We start from the raw sequence: 21564 nt of genomic DNA on the forward strand, positions 1-21564 counted from the left end.
GGTCTGTGTCAAGTACATAAATCTGAGAGTTGTGGACAGCCTAGATCATGAGAATATTTCCATCATAGCAGACAAGTCTAACACCAACAGGCATAAATTTAAGGTAAGGAGTAAGTGATTTACAGGAAACGTACAGAACACAAAATTCACCCAGAGAATGGTAGATCACGGATGGCACTGGCTGAAAGGGTGGTGAAGGCAGATTTTCTCACAACGTTTCAGTAGCATCTGGATGAACACTTAAAATGCCAGCGCATAGGAGTCTATGGGCCAAATGCAGGTAAATGAGATTAGTGTAGTTTAGTGTTTGGTGGTCAGCACAGTCATGGTGGGCTGAAGGGCCTGTTTTTATGGGCCAGAGGTAGTTTTATGGAGTTAGGTACAGACCAGCATTGAATGGTGGTTCAGGCTTCAGGAACTGAATGGCCTACCACTGTTCTGATAAGATTATGAGGGGCACAGACAGGGTGGATAGAACACATCTGTTCCTTTCAGTTGAAGCATCAGTGGGGCATAATTTCAAGGTGAAAGACGGGAGATTCAGGGAAATCAATGAATTTTGTTCTTTCACTCAGACGGTGGTGGGTATTCAGAATGCATTATGTGGGAAGGCAATTAAAGCCGGCAACCTCTCAAACTTTAAAAAAGTACTTGAACGAGCACTTGAAATGTCATAACTTTTAAGACTATGGGTCGAGTGGGCTGGAAAGTGGGATTAGTGTCGGTCAAGTGGTTTTGTTGGTGCAAATTTGATGGATCAAAGTGCCTCTACAAAACAGTATAAGTTTATGACTCCATAATTTCTGACAGGGAGAGGTACTGAGGGAAGACGAAGCTGGTAAGTCAACAGCATATAGTTGGGTGACGGGCAATGACAGAAACCTCAGAGATTCAGCAAACAAACACCAAAATATTAAACAGAGGAAGTGAACTTATGGCAGAACTGATCAAGGAAGTCAGAGGTGAAACAAAGCATTGGAGGATATGTGTTCAGAACCACAGTAAAGGAATTCCAGCAGCCCCCAGAGGCACATATCCTCTCACGGATCACTGGCTTGGTACCAAAGAGCTCAAAATTATAGAAGAATGGTCAAAGCCACTTACCATTCAAACAATTTCGCTGCGTCTACAATTGGGAAATCTTCGGCTGAAGTCTGCACCTGTAAAAATATCAGAAACACTGAAGTCAGAAAAATCCCACATTTGACAAAATACCTGTGGACAGTTGATGTCATTGTGTGATTGTCAGTGTGTGACCACATCACACCCACAAACACAGAACATCTGCGTCTATGCAAACCGGTGATCACGGACACATTATGAAGGATTGGAGGGTCCCTGAGAGGTTGGAAAAGGTTTTATCAGAATGGTTTGAGCGCTCAGGGATTTTAGTTGCAATATTACATTCAAAAAACTGATTGCACAAGGGGAACAAAAGACACTTTCGGCTAATAGAGGTCTACAAGCATAGAGAGGGGCCTTTCAGCCCATCAAGGCTGTGCCACTCAGAAACAACCTATTCTCCCATTTTTCAGCACTGGCCCAGAATCTTTGGCACTGCACATGCACATCCAAATACTTCTTCAATATTATGTCTGTTTCTGACTCAACTACCTTCATAGGACAGCAAGTTCCAGATTCCCACCACCCTCTAGATGAAAACCATTTTCCTCACATCCCACCCAAAACCTCCAGTCCTGACCTTTAAATCTATACACCCTGACCACCAAGGGGAGAAGTCTTTTTTCCGTCTACCCTATCTGTAGAAATATAGAAAATCAGAGCAGGAGGGAGCCATTTGACTCTTCAAGCCTTCTGTGCTAATCAGTATGATCATGGCTAATCATCCAACTCAAATAGCATGTTCTCACTCATTTCCCTGCACCCCAAGCCCGCCCAACCACCCACCCATATTCTTTGGTTCCTTCAGCCAAGCTCCTTCTTGAAATCACACAATGTTTGGGCCTTGACTGCTCTCCGCGGTAGCAAATTCAACAGGTTCACCACTCAGCGAGAAGAAATTTCTCCTTACCTCAGGCCTAAATGTTTTACCCTTAGTCTGCGATCTCTGGTTCTGGACTCCCCAACATCGGGGACAACCTTCCTGCATCAACCTTTATCACATTCTGTTAGGATTTTACATTTCTCTGAGATCCTGTGTTAGGATGAGATGTGAAGGCTCAGTTCGGGCGGCTACGAGGAAAGACCTAAAGAGAGAGCTCAGAAGAGCCAGGAGGAGACATAAGAAGTTGTTGGCGGATAGGATGAGGGTTAACCCTAAGGCTTTCTATAGGTATTTAAGGAATAAAAGGATGATGAAAGTAAGATTAGGGCCAATCAAGGATATTAGTGGTAAGTTGTGTGTGGAGTCAGATGAGATAGGGGAAGCGCTAAATGAATATTTTTCGACAATATTCACTCGAGAAAACAACAACATCGTCGTGGAGAATACTGAGATACAGGCTACTAGACTAGGTGGGATTGAGGTTCACAAGGAAGAGGTATTAGAAATCCTACAGAGGGTGAAGATAGATAAGTCCCCAGGGCCGGATGGGATTTATCCTCGGATCCTCTTGGAAGCCAGGGAGGAGTTTGCCGAGCCTTTGGCATTGATCTTTAACTCGTCATTGTCTACAGGAATAGTGCCAGATGACTGGAGGATAGCAAGTGTGGTACCCCTGTTCAAGAAGGGGAGTAGAGACAACCCTGGTAATTATAGACCAGTGAGCCTTACCTCAGTTGTTGGTAAAGTGTTGGAAAAGGTTATAAGACAGGATTTATGATCATCTAGAAAAGAATAATTTGATTAGGGATAGTCAGCACGGTTTTGTGAAGGGAAGGTCATGCCTCACAAACCTTACTGAGTTCTTTGAGAAGGTGACCAAACAGGTAGATGAGAGTAAACCGGTTTATGTGGTATATATGGATTTCAGCAAAGCATTCGATAAGGTTCCCCACAGGAGGCTATTGTACAAAATGCGGAGGAATGGAATTGTGGGAGATATAGCAGTTTGGATCGGAAATTGGCTTGCTGAAAGAAGACAGAGGGTGGTAGTTGATGGGAAATGTTTATCCTGGAGACCAGTTACTAGTAGTGTACCGCAAGGGTCGGTGTTGGGTCCACTGCTGTTTGTCATTTTTATAAATGACCTGGATGAGGGCGTAGAAGGATGGGTTAGTAAATTTGCAGACGACACTAAGGTCGGCGGAGTTGTGGATAGTGATGAAGGATGCTGTAGGTTGCAGAGAGACATAGATAAGCTGCAGAGCTGGACTGAGAGGTGGCAAATGGAGTTTAATGCAGACAGGTGTGAGGTGATGCACTTTGGTAGGAGTAACCGGAAGGCAAATTACTGGGCTAATGGTAAGATTCTTAGCAGTGTAGATGAGCAGAGAGATCTTGATGTCCATGTACACAGATCCTTGAAAGTTGCCACCCAGGTTGACAGGGCTGTTAAGAAGGCATACAGTGTTTTAGCTTTTATTAATAGAGGGATCGAGTTCCGGAACCAAGAGGTTATGGTGAAGCTGTACAAAACTCTGGTGCGGCTGCGCTTGGAGTATCGTGTACAGTTCTGGTCACCGCATTGTAAGAAGGATGTGGAAGCTTTGGAAAGGGTGCAGAGGAGATTTACTAGGATGTTGCCTGGTACGGAGGGAAGGTCTTACGAGGAAAGGCCGAGGGACTCGAGGCTGTTTTCATTAGAGAGAAGAAGGTTGAGAGGTGACTTAATTGAAACATATAAAATAATCAGAGGGTTAGATAGGGTGGATAGGGAGAGCCTTTTTCCTAGGATGGTGACGGCGAGCACGAGGGGGCATAGCTTTAAATTGAGGGGTGAAAGATATAGGACAGATGTCAGAGGTAGTTTCTTTACTCAGAACAGTAAGGGGATGGAACGCTTTGCCTGCAACGGTCGTAGATTTGCCAACTTTAGGTACATTTAAGTCGTCATTGGATAAGCATATGGATGCACGTGGAATAGTGTAGGTTAGATGGGCTTGAGATCGGTATGACAGGTCGGCACAACATTGATGGCCGAAGGGCCTGTACTGTGCTGTTATGTCCTATACCCCTCGCTCATTTTTCTGAGCTCCAGCAGATATAACCCTCACCAATTCAACCTCTCTTCACATGAGTTCCATCATCCAGGAATCCGTCTGGTAAAGCTTCAGAAGAATATCCTTCATCAAATAAGGAGACTAAAACTCACATTTATCTACATTACCTGGCTTGTTCAAATCACACTGAAGCATCTCTGCATGTTCCTCACAGCTTACCCTCCCACGCAGCTTTGTGTTTCTGCAAATTTGGAGGTATTACATTTAGTGCCCCTCATTCAAAACATGAATACATTTGTTGAAAGCAGGGGTCCTAACACTCATTCCTGGCTGCAAAGGGATCAGGGCTGGGAACTAAATTTCCAAGGATACACACCCTATTAAAAAAGGACAGGATGGGGTACCCTTTAAAACTAGCCAGGGTCACAAAAAGAGCAATAACAGGGAGAAAATGAAATATGAGAGTATACTAGCCAGTGAGGTAAAAGAAGATCGCAAGAGATTTTTAAGATATCTAAAAAAAGAGAGAGGGGGGCAACAGTGGACATTGGATGCTGGAAAATGAAGCTGCAGAATTAGTTGTGAGGGACAAAGAAATGGTCAACAAACTAGGGAGGTACTTTGCATCGGTTTCAGAGTGGAAACCACAGGCAACATACCAGAATTTCAAGACAGTCAGGGGCAGAGGTGGGTCTCATGGCCATCACTAAGGAGAAGGTGCTGGGGAAGTTGAAAAGACTGAAGACAGATAAATCATGCAGACTGAATGGACTACACCACAGAGTTTTGAAGGAGATAACTGAGTGGATTGTAGACGTATTGGTGGTTATCTTTCAGAAATCACTGGAGGTCATGCCTGGCAAATCTGTTAGAAGAGGTCGTGACCAAAGTGGGCAAAGGAGAGCCAGTGGACGTAAGCTATTTGGATTTCCAAAAGCCTTTGACAAGGGGCTGCACAGGAGGCTGCTAATTAAGATAAAAACTCACGGCGTTAGGGACAAGGTACTGGCATAGACAGAAGGATTGGCTGTCTGCCGGAAGGCAGAGAGTAGGGTCACTTTCAGGATAGTGGCCAGTGACCAGTGGTATCTCAGTGGTCAGTGCCGGGACCACAACTACTCAGGTCACAGATTAATGATCTGGAGGAAGGAACTCAGGACATTGTTGCTAAGATTACAGAAGACACAAAGATAGGTAGAGCGATAGGTAGTATTGAGGAAGCAAGCAGGCTGTAGAAGAACTGGTACAGGCTAGAAGAATGGGCAAATAAGTGGCAGTTGGAATACAATGTGGGGAGTGTGAGATTATATGTTTTGGTAGGAAGGTCAGAACTAGACTATTTTCTAAATGAGAAATGTCTTTAAAAATCTGAAGCACAAAGTAACTTGGCAGTCCTGCTGAGGATTCTGTTAAGGTTAACATGCAGATTTGTTGGCGGTTAGGAGGGCAAAAGCAACATTGGCATTCATTTCAAGAGGAATAACTAGAACACAACAACAGAAATGTACTACTGAAGCTACGTATGGCTCTGGGGTCAGACCACATTTGAAATACTGTGGGCAGTTTTCGGCCCTAATTTGAAGGAAAGATGTGCTGGTATTGGAGGTGGTCCACAGGAGGCTAACAGGTATGAACCTGAGGATGAAGTGCTTGTCATATGAGGAGCAGTTGAGAACTCTAGGTCTGTATTAAATGGAGTTTAAAAGAATGAGTCGGGATCTGACTGAAACTTAGAGAATACTGAGAGACCTGCATACAGTGAACTTGGAGAAGATGATTCCACTAGTAGGAGATACGAGAACCCAAGGGCACAGTTTCAGGGTGAAGGGATGACCCTTTAAAACTGAGATGAGGAAGAATTTTTTCAACCAGAGGGTGTGAATCTGTGGAACTCATTGCAGCAGAGGGCTGTGAAGGCAAAGTCAGTGAGTGTATTTAAGATGCAGATAGGTAGGTTCTTGATCAGTAAGAGGATTGGGGATTAAGAGAATATGGCAGGAGAATGGAATTGAGAAACATATAAGCCATGATTAAATGGCAGAACAGACTCAAAGACACGAATGGTCTAATTCTGTTCCTGCATTGTTGTCTTACAGTACCCCGCTGCCACTCAGCTGAAGACCCATTTGTTTCTATCTACAAGTAGTCTTCTATCCACCTCAAAAGACTACACTGACCCCAATCGCTTATTATATCTTCTGTTGGAATTTATCAAAAGCCTTGTCAAAGAAACTCTTCCCTCATCGACTCTATTATTTGATTCCTTGAAGAATTCCAAGAGATTTGCTAAGTATGACTTCCCTTTCGTAAATCCGTGCTGACTCTGTCCAACCCAGCCACTGTTTTCCAAGTGCTCTGTTATTAAATATTTCATAAAATATCAAACCACTACAGAAAGGTCAGAAGGGAATGAAACCGGACAGAGCACCAAGCATCAATCTGGGTAGCAGAACCAACAACAGCACACCTACCCTTATCTGTCCTATCTAAGCCTCCTTACTGGAAACTTGGAACGATGTCACAGTTCCTTTATTGTTGGTGGGTCAAAATCCTGGGAAATGTGTTGGTTTAATGGTATCAGTGCTGGTCTTTTAATTCAGAGATTTTGGGAATCCAGGTTCAAATTTGCCAAGCCCCTCATAATCTGTATATCTCAACCATCCCCCTCTCAATCTCCTCTGCTCCAAAGAGAACAATCCTAGACTATCCAACCTTTATTCAGAACTAAAACTCTCCAGCCCAGACAACATTCTGGTAAGTCTCCTCTGCCCTCTTTCCAGTGCAATCACATCCCTTCTATTATGTGGAATCCAGAACTGTTCTAGCTGTGGCTGGACCAACTGTATATGCAGTTCCAGAATAACCGGCCTGCTCCTAAACTCTATACCTCAGCTAATAAAGAAAGTGTCTCATATGCCTTTTAAGCACTGTACCTACCTGTACTCTTACCTTAAGGGATGGGCAGACATGCACACCAAGGTCCTCCTGATCCTCAGCCCTACATTGTTCATCACGAATTCCAATGGCTCATTTGTCCTGTCCAATTGCATCATCTCACACTTATCTTGATTGAATTCCAATTGCTACTGATCAGCCCATCAGACCAGCCTGACTACACTCTCCTATAATCTCAGAATGTAAGAACTAGGAGATGGAGCAATTCAGCCATTTCATAAAATTGTGGCTGATCTCATCCCACCTCAGCTGTAGTTTCCTGCCTGCCGCCCATAAATAGTAATTAGTAATGGGTTGAAGGTTTAAATTACATCCTAAATTTACTCAATAATCGCAGCATTCACTCTATTCTGGGAACATGAATGCCACAGATTCAGAATCTTCTGAGAGAATTCATTTCTCCTCATCAGTGTTAAACTGTGCCAAACCTTATCCTAAAAACCATAAGCTCTTATTACAGATTGTCCCACATAACAAACCAACCTTTCTACATTGTCAATTGTCTTCAGCATATCATATGATTCAGTTAGATAGTTTCTGAGGCTTAAAAGAATGAGAAATATCGACCTAAATTGCACAACATCTCTTCATAAGAGAAGGCCTGTGAACTTATTGATCATGCCCCAACATTCGTTCTGAATCATTTATTCAAACCAGAAACAGGAAGGGCCACAACACTGATCCCTGTGGAGCCCCGAAAGGACACAGGCTTCCAGTCACAAAAACATGACTCAAATATCACCATTTGCTCCTTACCACTCAGCCAATTCTGGATCTAATTGGCTAAATTTCCTTAGTTATTATGGGTTCTTCACTTGCCTATCAGTCTTCTATGTGGGACTTTATCAACAGTTTCTGTGAAGTCCAAGTGGACTATGTCGAATTCATTGTCCACATCTACACATCCGGTTGCCTCTTCAAAACAAAATCCAGTTGGTTATATGTGACCTCTACTTAACAAAATCATGCTGACTGTTCTTGACCAATTCATTCCTCTCCACATGTAGATTAATTCTCTTCCTCAGAAATACTTCTAATAGTTTCCTCACCATTGAGGTGAGACTGACTGGCCTGAAATTTCATGATTTATCCTTTGTTCTCTTCTTGAGTAACAATATCATGTTAGCCAACTTCTCTCCTATGGTCAGAAAGCAATTACAAGTTATTGCTGGTGTCCATAATATTTCTGCTCTTGCCTCATTCAACAATCTGAGATACATTTCATCTGGCCTTGTAGGTTTCTGCTTTTATGCCTGCCAGACAAATCAGATCTCTCCTTCTATCTAATTTGTTTTAAAATATATCACTGTCCTTCTTCCTGATTTCTAAATCCACGTCATCCCTGTCACTGGGGATACCAACATTAAGTATTTGTTTCAATCCCGACCTACATCCCCCCAGCACCACACACAGATTACCACTTTGGTCCATAAAAAGACCCTCCTCTTTTCCTAGTGATCCTTTAATTATTTATTTTTGTAAAATAACTTAGCACTTCCCTTTATTTTTCCTGTCATTATCTTTTTAAGGCTGTTTTTTGCTCTAATTTGCTTTTTTCATTTACCCCTACTCATTCTGTAGTCCTCTAGGGCTTCTGTTGTTTTGAACCTTCAGTACCTGCCAAATGCCTAAATTTTCTTCTCTTCATCCAATCTGTATTTCCAAGGCTCACAAGGTTTGTTGATCCCACCCTCTGACTTTATTAGAACTCTCCCAACTTCCATCTTGAATGTATCCCACTGATCTGACACCGAAAAGGATTACCGAAAAGTATTTGCTCCCAGTCCACCCTAGCCAAATCATATTTGATCTTAAAATCCACCTTCTGCCAGTTTACAACTTTGATTCCATGCCCATTCTTGTCCCTTTATATAACAATATTGAATCTAACGGATTTACGAGTGCGGTCTGTAAATTATTCCACCACTGACACTTCAACCAGTTGCTTGGCTTCATGAAGTAAAATTAAGTCTAGTAGCACTTCTTCTCTTGTGGGTTTTCTGCATAGTGGCTTAAAAAGCTATTCTGGAGCTAAGTATTCTTCTTCCTCTAAACCTTTCACACTATGGACTACCCCAGTTAATATTGGGGTTGGTCTTCCTCTTCAGTTGCTACTGAACCTCATCAATAGAACCGGAGAAAATAGGAGCAGTAGACCATTCAGCTCCTTCAAACAACTTCACCATTCAGTATGATCATGGCCAATTATGCAAATCAGTACCTTGTTCCTTTTGTCTCTGATCGTTTTAGTTTGATATTTTGGCCTCAACTGCACCACTGTCTGGGTGAAGACATTTAGGCTCATCTTTATTCTAACACTGCATTCTTAGACTGTGAACCTTGGCTCTGGACTCCCTGCTCATTACGAACATGGTCCTTCCTGCATGGTCCTGTTAAAATTTTATAGCATCGATGAGATGACCCCTCATTCTTCTGAACCTCAGTTTTAAAAAATGGCCTAAACAATCCAGTCAAACATCATAAATTAGTCCTGCCATGCCAGGAAAGAGTCTGGTAAACTTTTGCTTCTCTCCATCCATACATATCCTCCCTCAGGTTTTGGAAAAAACTGCACACAATACACCAAGTATGATCTCACAAAGGCCCTATACAATTGCAGCAAGATATTCCTGCTTCTGAATTTAAATCCTTTCACTGTGAAGGCCAACATACCATTTGCATTCCTCACCTGTACATGCCTGCTGGTGTCCAAAACAACAAAACTGAAGTGCAACACAGGAAGAGACCCTTCCTCGTGTTCTAACTACATTAAAATAAACAAACTTTCTGACCTCAGAGTCCGTATCTCTCTATTCCTTGTCTGTTCATGTAGCCATCCAGGTGCCTCCTAAACGTTGCCAATGTGCCTGCTTCCAACACCTCTTCTGGCAGTGCATTCCAGGCTCCTAACACTCTCTGCATAAAAAGCTTCCCTCGCACATCTTCCTTAAATTTTCCCCCTCTCACCTTGAATCTGTGCCCCATGTAATTGAAATTTCAACCCCGGAAAAAAGCCTCTGACTAACCACCCTATCTATGCCTCTGACAATTTTGTCGGACTCTACCGGGTCTTCTTTCAGCCATCGTCTTTGCAGTGAAAACAAAATTGTCATTTTAAGTTTACCTCATAACTAATGCCCTGAAGACCAGGCAACATCCTGGTGAACCTTCTCTGCACTACCTCCAAAGCTTCCACATTCTTCTGGTAGTGTGGTGACCAAAACTGCAGACAATACTCCAAATGCAGTCTAACAAGAGTTTTATATAGCTGCAACATGGTTTGCTAACTCCGTGCCCCGGCCAATGAAGGCAACTATACTATATGTCATTTACAGTATAATTCACACCTAAATTTGATCCTCTGAGATAAATCACCTCACATGTGTCTGGATTAAACTCCATCTGCTATTTCTGCGCCTAAGTCACTTATCTATATCCTGTTGTCTCCTTTCATAATTGTCGGCGCTATCAGCAACTCCATGAGTCTTCGTGTCATCTGCAAACTTACTAATCAGACCACCCACATTTTCCTCCACATCATACATATATTGCAAACAACAGAGGACCTAAGACTGATCCCTGTGGAACACCACCAATTACTGGTCACCATTCTGAAAAATACTCTTCCACCACTAACCTCTGTCTTTTATGACCAAGCCAGTTTTGTACCATTTGGCCAGCCCACCACAAATCCCATCTGTTTTTAGATTTTGTGGCAATGTCATGTGGGGCTTTATCAAATGCTTCACTTAAGTCCATACATACTACATCCACAGCTCTTCCCTTATCTTTGTCACCTCTTCAAAAAATTTAATAAGATTAGAACATAAGAACTAGGAGCAGCAGTAGGCCATCTGGCCCCTCGAGCCTGCTCCACTATTTAATAAGATCATGGCTGATCTTTTTGAGACTCAGCTCCACCTACTCGCCCACTCTCCAAAACCCTTAATTCCTTTACTGTTCAAAAATTTATCTTGCCTTGCCTTAAAAAACATTCAACAAGGTAGCTTCAACTGCTTCACTGGGCAAGGATTCCACAGATTCACAACACTTTGGGTGAAGAAGTTCCTCCTGACCTCAGTCCTACTACTGCTTCCCTTTATTTTGTGGTGATGCCCCCCAGTTCTAGTTTCACCTGCTAGCGGAAACAACCTCCCTGCCTCCACCTTATCTATACCCTTCATAATTTATAATGTTTCTATAAGATCGCCCCTCATTTTTCTGAATTTCAGTAAGTATAATCCCAGTCTCTCCTCGTAATCCAACCCTCTCAACTCTGGAATCAACCGAGTGAATCTCTTCTGCACCCCCTCCTGCGCTAGTATATCTCTTCTCAAGTAATGAGACCAAAACTGCACACAGTACTCCAGGTGTGGCCTCACCAGGACCCTATACAGCTGCAGCTAAGCCTCCCTGCTTTTAAACTCCATCCCTCTAGCAATGAATGACAAAATTCTATTTGCCTTTTTAATTACCCACTGCACCTGCAATTCGACTTTTAGCGATTCATGCGCAAGGACACCCAAGTCCCTCTGCACAACAGCGTGCTGCATTTTTTACCCTTTAAAACATAGCCCATTTTCCAGTTATTCCTACCAAAATGGATGACCTCACACTTATCAACATTGTATTCCATCTGCCAGACCTTTGCCCACTAACTTAGACTACCTATATCCCTCTGCAGACTTGCAGCGTCTTCTGCACACTTTGCTCTACCTTAGTGTCATCTGCAAATTTTGACACACCACACTTAGTCCCCAATTCCAAATCATCTATGTAAATTGTAAACAATTGCGGTCCCAACCCTGATCCCTGAGGCACATCACTAGCCACTGACCACCAACTGGAAAAAAACATCCATTTACCCCCAGTGTTTGCTTTCTATTGGTCAACCAATCCTCTATCCATGCCAATACATTACCTGTAATACCGCTTCAGAGATAATAGGAACTGCGGATGCTGGAGAATCTGAGATAACAAGGTGTAGAGCTGGATGAACACTGCAGGCCAAGCAACATCACAGGAGCAGGAAGGCTGACGTTTTGGGCCTAGGACCTCCTTCAGAATTTCTGAAGAAGGGTCTAGGCCCGAAACATCAGCCTTCCTGCTCCTCTGATGCTGCCTGGCCTGCTGTGTTCATCCAGTTCTGCACCTTGTACCTGTAATACAGTGCAACTTTATCTTATGTAGCAGCCTTTGGTGTGGCCCCTTGTCAAATGCCTTCTGGAAATCCAGATACACCACATCCACAGGTTCCCCACTGTCTGCCATGCAAGTAACGTCCTCAAAGAATTCCACCACCTACCCTTCATGAACACCTGCTGGGTGTTCCCATTGGGACAATTTATATCCAGATGTATTGCTATTTCTTCCTCAATGATGGATTGAAGCATTTTCCCCACTACCGAAATTAAACTAACTGGCCTACAGTCACTTGTTTTTTGTCTACCTCCTTTTTTAAACAGTGGCGTCACATTGGCTGTTTTCTAATCTGTGGGAACGACCCTAGAGTCCAGTGAATTTTGGTAAATAATTACTAGTGCATTTGCTATTTCCCCCATCACGTCTTTTAGTACCCAGGGATGCATTTCATCGGGGCCAGGAGACTAGTCTACTTTTAGCCCCATTTGCTTGCCCAGCACTGTCTCCTTAGTGATAATGATAGTTTCTAGGTCCTCACCTGCTATAACCTTCCTGCCATTAGTTTTCAGCATGTTAGTTGTGACTTCCACTGTGATGACCGACACGGAATAACTGTTTAATGTCTCGGCTATTTCCTCATTCCCAGTTATTTAACTGGCCTTCTCATCCTCTAAAGGACCAATGTTTACCATCGCCACTATTTTATGATTTACATAGTTACAGAAACTTTTGCTGCCTGTTTTCATATTCTAAGCTAGTTTACTCTCATAATCTATCTTAGTTTTCTTCATAACTTTTCTTGTGGCTTTCTGTTGGCCTTTAAAGATTTCCCAGTCTACTAGCTTCCCACTCCTCTTTGGTTTTTTGTTTGTGTTTTTTTCCTCAATCTGACACCTTCTTTTATTTCCTCAGACATCCAAAGCTGGCTCTCTTTTCCTACAGTTCATCCTATCACTGGGATATACTTCTGCTGAGCACTGAAAAATTGTTTTGAAAGTCCTCCACCGTTTCTCAATTGATCCACCATGAAGTTTTTGCTCCCATTCTACCTTAGCTAACGCGTCCCTCGTTCCTTCATAGTCTCCTTTGTTTAAGCACAGGACATAGGTTCTGGGTTTAACCTTCTCATGCTCGATCTTTATTTTAAATTCGACCATACTGTGATTGCTCCTTCCAAGAGGATCTCTAACTGTGAGATCATTAATTATTCTTGTATCATTTCACAGGACCAGATCTAGGATAGCTTGTTCCCTCATAGGTTCCATTCCATATCGTTCAAGAAAATTATTGCTGATGCATTCTATGAACCCCTCCTCAAGGCTGCCATGACCAACCTGGTTTGACTAATTGATATAAAGATTAAAATCCCCCATGATAATTGCTGTACCATTTTTACATGCAATAGCTATTTCTATGTTCATTGCCCGCCTCACCACGATGTCATTATTTGGTGGCCTACAGACCACACCTATCAGTGACTTCTTCTCTCCGCTATTCCTAATTTCCACCCAAGTGGATTCAATGTTTTGTTCAGTCGAACCTATATCATCTCTCATTACCGCCTTGATATCATTCTTAAAAATCAGAGCAACATGACCCCTCTTACCTTCCAGTCTGTCCTTCTGAATAGTTTGATACCCCTGAATATTTAACTCCCAGTCATGACCATCTCGTAACCGTGTCTCTGTAATGGCCACTAAATCATACCCATTTGCCATGATTTGCACCTTGTTTTGAATGCTCCAAGCATTCAGATAAAGTGTCCTTATGCCAGTTTTTGCAACTTCATTGTGGGTCCTATTACCTCCATTACTAACAGCTCTTGAGGTCTTCCCTTTAACTTTTTTCCTAATTTTCAATGGCGTTGAAGCTTCCTCATCACCTGCTAACCTGCTGATTTGCCTTACATTAATTGTTATTCTCCCTGTATGCTCACTTCTCCTTACCTCCTACTTACTCGTTTAAAGTCCTATTAACCACACTATGTACCCTTTTTGCCAGAACACTGGACCCAGCCCTGTTCAGCTGGAGGCCATCCTAGTACTACAGATCCCTCCTGTCCCAGAACTGATGCCAGTGCCCCATGAAAAGGAAACCCTCTTTCCCACACCACTCTCTTAGCCACGTGTTTACTTCTCTGATCCTTGCCTCCCTATGCCAATTTGCACGCGGCTCGGGCAGCAATCCAGAGATTATGACCCTCGAAGACCTATTTTTTAAATTTTGCTCCTAGCTTTTCATAATCCTGAAACAGGTCTTTTTTCCTAGTCCTGCCTATGTTGTTGGCACCTACGTGGACCACAACAACTGGATCCACCCCACCCTCTCTAGTATCCTCTCAAGGCAGTCAGAGATGTCTCGCAGCCTGGGACCGGGCAGGCAACATGCCATGCAGGATTCTCTATCCTGCTCACAAAAGATACTGTCTATCCCCTGATGATGGAATCCCCTACAACTACAATCTATCTTTTTGCTCCCTGCTCTTGAATGGCCTTCTGGTGCCATGGTCAGTTGACTCATCCTTCCTGCAGCCCTGTTCCTCATCCATGCAGGGAGCAAGTGCCTCATACCTGTGTATCAATGTCAAGGGCTGAGGCTCCTGTGTTCCTGTCTGCAGGGTCTCTCTACCTGCCTCACTCACAGTCACACACTGCTGTCCCTGCCCACCACTCAAATTAACATTAGTTCATCAATCAGGTGTGGCTGCCTCCTGGAACACAGCATCCAGGTATTTCTCCCACTCCCAGATGTGCCGCAGTGTTTGGAGTTTGCATTCCAGCTCATCAATTTTGAGCAGAAGTTCCTCAAGCAGCCAATATTAGCTGCAGATGTGGTCATTGCCTTTCTCAATGGGATCAGCAAGCTCCCACATCATACAGCTACAACACATCACCTGGCCTGCCATCTCTACCGAGTTAATTAATTAAAATTAATTAGTTTTTTCTTTTTTAATTTCACAGTGTTCTCTGAACCAGTAAGTTTAGTTAACTCCCAAATTTATCAGGTGGAAGCTTACCTTCCCAGGCTGCCCTTGCGCGTTCTCCCGGACTCCGCCACTGAAACAACTAAAAGGTTGGTGAGATATGACGTCCCAATCAATTGTCATTCAGATAACTGTCATTCTGAAGAAGGGTCTAGGCCCAAAACGTCAGCCTTCCTGCTCCTCTGATGCTGCTTAGCCTGCTGTGTTCATCCAGCTCTACACTTGTTATCGCAGATAATAAACTGGCTGTTTTTGCCACAAAACCTCAAATTTATCCACATTATTTTTCTTGTCCGCTCGCTATGTATTTGTCCACTCAACTTGCTCAGATCACAAATTCGCTTGATGGACAAGTTGTCCCCATTCTGAGCAATTGGTGGCAAATTCCTCTCAGTTATGAATATTATTGCCCCCTAAAAACATGGCGGCACCGCATGCGCACTCCTCCAAGCAACACAGCCGTTACCAATCAAGATGTCAGCGGCAAATTCGATTCTAGCTCCGGCACTGGCGACACCGGAAAGTCGTGCTGGAATTTGCGCCTTAGTCAACACGCTTACGTAACTTGTTCGTCCACTCGCCAATCCAGCGACCTCCTTGTCCTGCCGAATTGGCGACAGTCCCAGAGCCGCAGGAGAAACTATCCCAACGTCACCATGACTTGCTCCGCTCATGTTCCAATCAAATACCTTCTGCGCATGCGTATGTTTTCCTATTCTATGAATAGGGGATATTCACCCCGCCCCCCGAGCATTCTGGCTAACCAGGCAGCCGTTATGTATTTGACTTACGATATTCTTGTTGGGGGGTTTCGGATAGCTCACTTGGTTGGACCACCTTCAGTTCTATTCTGTTTCTTAGCTAAGCGACACGAGTACTTTTTCCCCTTATACAACAAACGCACAAATATTGACAGTATTCCAAATGTGGTCTGATGTATAGTTGCGCAGGACGTGCCTATATTCAGACTCATTTCATATGAAACGAAGGCCAATATTCCAATATAAGAGATAACAAAGTGTGGAGCTGGATGAACACAGCAGGCCAAGCAGCATCTTAGGAGCACAAAAGCTGATGTTTCGGGCCTAGACCCTTCATCAATATTCCAATTCCTTTCCCTACTGTCCCACAAACCTGTATGCTAGCTTTTTGTGATCGTGGGCAAAGTGCCTAAATCACCTCTGTCCTTTCACTGTCTGTGGTCTTTCTCCAGCTGAATAATATTCAGCTCTATTCTTTTAATATTCTGCATGGCCTTACATTACCTACACATGTGAAATACGAAATCACAACAACGTCAATGCTGAAAGTCGTAAAAATTTTCAACAACCTCAGTGCTGAAAGACTACCCTAACAATTACAATGCTGAAATGCAATAACAAATTCAACGACAACATTAATTGGGAGAAACAGTATCCATTCCAACAAGATCAAAGCCAAAATGCATCAGCGAATTCAGTGCTGAAATAAACAAGCACAACAATCCCAACGTGACTTCACGACAAGAAGTTCAGCAACATCTTCCGTCCACAGAACAAATTCAACAAACTGGATGCAGAAGTGCTACATCTTCAAGAAAAGCCTCATTATTGCAATACAACAACTTTCTAAATGATGAAATGCAACATGTATAATGAATAAAAAGAAAAAATCGACAATCACATTCTAAAAATAAAACAAATTCAGCAATAACCTCTAATGCAGATGAGTAACAACAGTCTGAACTGTAATCTCAAGGCTGAAACAAAATAACATTAACCTCAATGTCGAAATAAAACAATAACCTTGATGTTGAAATGCAGAAAACATCATGCTGAAATACAATAAAACTTCAACAGCATAAATGCTGTTAAAAAAGAACATTTTTAATTCAACACATAACCACAACGCTGAAAAACAAACAAATTAATCCAGTCTTCTGAATCACCAGTAAATTCAAACTGAACATTTGTTAATAACCTGCATTTAATGTGGAATGTTTTCAGTCAGTTATCCTCACTATACACCATTGAGTTCGTACTGATGAGAGGTTGTTCACCAGCTCCACGGTGGAATTGTTTCACTCTTTCTGACAACCTTCATTCATGATTAATAGTGGTGAGCCACAGAATCAAATACATAATTTCAAATCACGAACAGAAACAAAGTTGCTGGAAAAGCTCAGCAAGTCTGGCAGTTTCTGTGAGGAAAATAATCAGTGTTAACATTTCGGGTCCAGAGACCCTTCCTCTGAACTGTTCTGCCAAAGAAATTCGTTGAGACGATAACAAAGAGTGTTTTGAACTAGGGTTTATCCCTTGTATTAGGAATGAAAAGGATCAAAAGATTTTGGAAGCAAGTGGAACAGTGGTAGAGTTGGATGATAACCATATTCAAATGGAGTCAAAGAGCCTAATGTTTTACTCCTGCTACTATTTTATGAAATAGGATAGGGATGGACGGATCACTTCTTGTGTGGAATGAATTTTCTGAGGAAGTGGTCATGCGGGCACAATAACAATGTTTAAAAGACACTTCGGTAAGTATATGGTTAGGAAAGGTTTGGAGGGATATAGGCCAGGAGCAGGCAGATGGAATTAGTTTAGTTTGGGATTATGTTCGACATGGACTTGGTCGAACTGAAGGCTCTGTTTCTGTGCTGCACGACTCAGCCACACTCTCCACATTTGTGAATATCCACAGGACAGGATGACAGTGCACGGGCATTCTGCGGGAAGAGTACGGAGCTGCGCAGAACGCATCAAGGAGTGAGGTAGACGTTTCTTTCACAGCTGAGAAAAAAATTCTGATAATGTCGGACGAAGAGGTGCAAGAAGCAGGCAGCTAAACAGATGTGTTTCGAAAGTATGTTAGGTAAGTCGTAAACACGAACATGAACTTGTGCTGCCGCTGTTTGGCGCCGCTCCGTGTTTAGAACTGGGTTCACGACCGCCAAATGACGCAGCGGCCATTGTTCATTATGGACGTCATTTGGCACTGCGCATGGTTCTGCCATCTTCGTAGGGGGCAATGTTCCGCACTAGGTGGAGTTTGCCACCAATCACTGCGAAAAGAGGACAAATTATTCATACAACAGTGTGGAGCTGGAGGAACACAGCAGGACAGCTAGCATCAGAGGAGCAGGGAAGCTTGTCGTTTCAGGTCGGGATGGTCAAAGTCTGTTTTTTTGACCAGAAACATGTGTTGAGTGGCACACCATAAGTTTATTATCACATTAATGTTCTAGACATAAAAAGAAGAGGTAAGATTAGCAACTTTACAAGATTACAAGATGATACGGTGGATGGGCTGGTCAACACAATAGCAAGTGAAACTTGGACCAAGAGAAAAGTAGGTCTTTTCTGAATTTCTATTCTTTCCCTCTGTCAGGCATGTCATTTTAAACTCATTTTGCAGATTATTAGAAGAGGATTTGCAGTTGAGAAACCCAAAGACAATGTTGCATCAAAATTTGATAGAATCAGTCATTTCACCAGGAACTGCACATTATCACTTTTGAGTGTAAGTATTGCATTTGAGATTATTACAAACCATTGTATATAATTTCTTCCTCACATCCTCCTGTTTGATTTGTCCAGCATCTAAATGTCTGTACTGTAATCCTATTAGAATCAGTCAATGGAAGCAACATTTCTTTATCTGCTTTATCTAAACTTATCATAAAGCTGGGCATTTTGTTCAAATCATCCCTCAATATACTTTGCTTGAAGAACAACCCTAGATCCTCCAATATAACCTTTGAAAATGAAAGCAAGCAGCAGTGGTCACAGTGGTGAGAAGCCGTGGAAATGTGGAAACTGGGTGTGTCAGCAGGAAACTCACAGTCACAGTGGGGAGAGACAGTTCACCAGGTCTGAGTACGGGAAGGGATTCACTTATTCTGCCAAGTTGATTATACACCAGAAGGTTCACAGTGACAAGAGAGACTTTATATGCTCCAACTATGGAAAGAGCATCAATAAACCAGTTTACGCTGATGGAGATAACAAGGTGTAGGCTGGATGATCATAGCAGGCCAAACATCCTCAGAGGAGCAGGAAGGCTGTCGTTTCGGGCCTAGACCCTTCTTCAGAAAATGGACTGATGGAGCACAAGTAAGTTTGCAAAGGGATCACCATACAGCTGCTTATAGTGTGGGAAGAAATTCAGTGTGCAAAGTACTTTAAAATTTTAGAGGATCTGAAGTCCCATCAACATTGTCGCTCTGAAGACAGACCATTCAGGTGCTCCTAATGTGGGACTGGGTTCAAGAGATCATCTGAGTTCACTGAACAACAGTGAATTCACACTGGGGAGAGACCATATACCTGTCCTACGTGTGGGAAAGGATTTACCTAATTATCTGTTGTGAAGAAATACCAGCAAGTTCACACACTGACACAAGACCTTTTAAATGACTGGTCTGCAGCAAGTGCTACAAACTGTCTCACCTCCCTAACCTGTCCTTCCTCCCACTTATCCCCTCCTTCCACCTCAAGCCCTACCCCCATCTCCTACCTACTAGCCTCATCCCACCCCCTTGACATATCGGTCCTCCCTGGGCTGACCTATCCCCTCCCTTATTCCACACCTACACTCATCTTTACTGGCTCCATTCCCACTTCTTTGACCTGTCTGTCTCCTCTCCACCTATCTTCTCCTTTATCCATCTTCTGTCCGCCTCCTCCCCTCCCTATTTATTTCAGAAAACCCTTGCCCTCCCCCAGTACTGAAGAAGGGTCTAGGCCCAAAACGTCAGCTTTCCTGCTCCTCTGATGCTGCTTGGTCTGCTGTGTTCATGCAGCTCAACACCTTATTATGCCTGAGGAACTGATGGTCCATCAACATGTTCTGATGAGAGACGCTTCAGGTGTTCTGAGTGTGGAACAGAGTTCAAGCGATTGCTTAATACGTTGAGATACCAGCACAATCACACTGAGGAGAGAGCACTCCTCTGCTCTAAGTATAGGAAGGGATTCACTTAGTCACCCAGCCTGTAGAACCATGAGCAAATTCACACTGGGGAGAGGCCAGTCACCTGCTATAAGTGTAGGAAGGGATACATTTGTTCATCTGAGCTGAACAAACATCAGCAGATTCATAGTGACGAGAGACCCTTTAAATGCCCAGACTGCAGGAACTGCAACAAGTGGTTTAAATGTTCCAAATGTGGAAAGAGCTTTCAAAACGCATCTCACACTGTCTGAGTTCAAGCTAGTTCACGTTGCAGGAACTTAATACACCATCATGTTCACACAGACAAGAGATGGTTCAGGTGCTCTCAGTGTGGGATTGGGTTCAGGCGATCATCTGACCTGTCTAGACCCCAGTCAATGCACACTGGGGAGAGGCTGTTCACCTGCTTTGAATGTGGGAAGGAATTTTAAAAATTGTGCAACCTGCTGAGACACCAGCAAGTTCACCAGGAGCAGTAGGGTTTGCAGCTGGCTGTTGGTGTTGATGTTAATCACATCCAGGACTGAGCTACCTACATTCTGACATTCAGTCAGTCCAGGTTTATTGCTGATGGCAGGTGCACATGTTAGTTTGCAATCCCCATTCCATCTCTCACTTTCATGTGAATCGATCATTCAACCTGCACTTGTTTTTTTCATTTTCAGTCCACTCAATAAATATATTGAGCTGAAGCTGAATAAGCCCCAACCAGCAGCTCAAGATTGACATGAAGTCATCTGTTCTGTCACTTGAGGAAGAGGCTGTGTCAGCTCTGAATGTAGCTACTCTCATCTGGAGATCTGAACTCATTGAAAGATATCTTCCTCATAGCTATGAGCTTGTCAGATGTTGAAAGAATTCCTGTTAAGTGATCCTCATGAATTGATCACCTCACACTGTGGTACCTGCTGTCGTGAATATTCAGGCTACATTCACACTGATTTACAGTGAATCACTGACTAACCTGTGGATTCTTTGTTCCTTGTTTCATGAAGTCTTTGTCTCAATAAGTGCTGAACTGCCAGATAATATATTCACTCATCTCAGCACAGTCACAGAAACTGGAAATTATAACCAATAAACAGACCTGTAGTTTGGTACCTTGGTGATTTATTCAGGAGGTTTTTTTTTCACTCACTTCAGCAGCTGGAGACATTTGGACTGAAATTGAATGAACATCAGAAAAAAATACCAGCAATAAGCCATTCAGCCCTTTGAGCCTGCTGTGCCATTCAGTTTAATGGTAGTAGATCTTCTAACTCAGATCCATATTCCTACATCCCTTAATTTTCTTCATATCCAAAATTCCATTAATCTCTGTCTTAAATATAATTTACAGCAGAATAGCTTCATGGGGGAAAGAATTCCACAGATTCCCAATGATCTGATTGAAAATATTCCTCCTCATCTCCATCCAAAATTATCCACCCATATCCTGAGATTGAAACCCCCCTGTGTCATGGGCTCATCAGCAAACGGAATTACAT

At 43.0% G+C, this 21564-nt stretch overlaps 1 protein-coding gene and 1 long non-coding RNA gene across 3 annotated transcripts in view; one reads left to right on the forward strand and one right to left on the reverse strand.

Moving 5' to 3' along the window:
* Positions 1 to 15823, reverse strand: part of LOC125448399 (deleted in malignant brain tumors 1 protein-like) — a 142089-nt gene extending 126266 nt beyond the window's left edge. Inside the window, exons 1-2 of one of the 2 annotated variants that reach the window (XM_059641423.1) lie at positions 15708 to 15823; positions 1105 to 1160 (exon numbers count right to left, since the gene is read on the reverse strand). The gene's annotated coding sequence lies outside the window, so the exon portion shown is untranslated. Of the gene's footprint in view, positions 1 to 1104; positions 1161 to 15175 lie in introns of both variants that reach the window. The other variant, XM_059641422.1, reaches the window with a different exon arrangement.
* A 2043-nt stretch (positions 15824 to 17866) lies between these two features.
* On the forward strand, positions 17867 to 21157 carry LOC125448535 (uncharacterized). Its single transcript, XR_007246724.2, has 3 exons — positions 17867 to 17995; positions 18539 to 18643; positions 20743 to 21157. It is a non-coding gene; the product is annotated as an uncharacterized LOC125448535 (long non-coding RNA).
* The last annotated feature ends 407 nt before the right edge of the window (positions 21158 to 21564 follow it).

This window comes from Stegostoma tigrinum, chromosome 41, assembly GCF_030684315.1.
Source record: "Stegostoma tigrinum isolate sSteTig4 chromosome 41, sSteTig4.hap1, whole genome shotgun sequence".
NCBI lineage: Eukaryota > Metazoa > Chordata > Chondrichthyes > Orectolobiformes > Stegostomatidae > Stegostoma > Stegostoma tigrinum.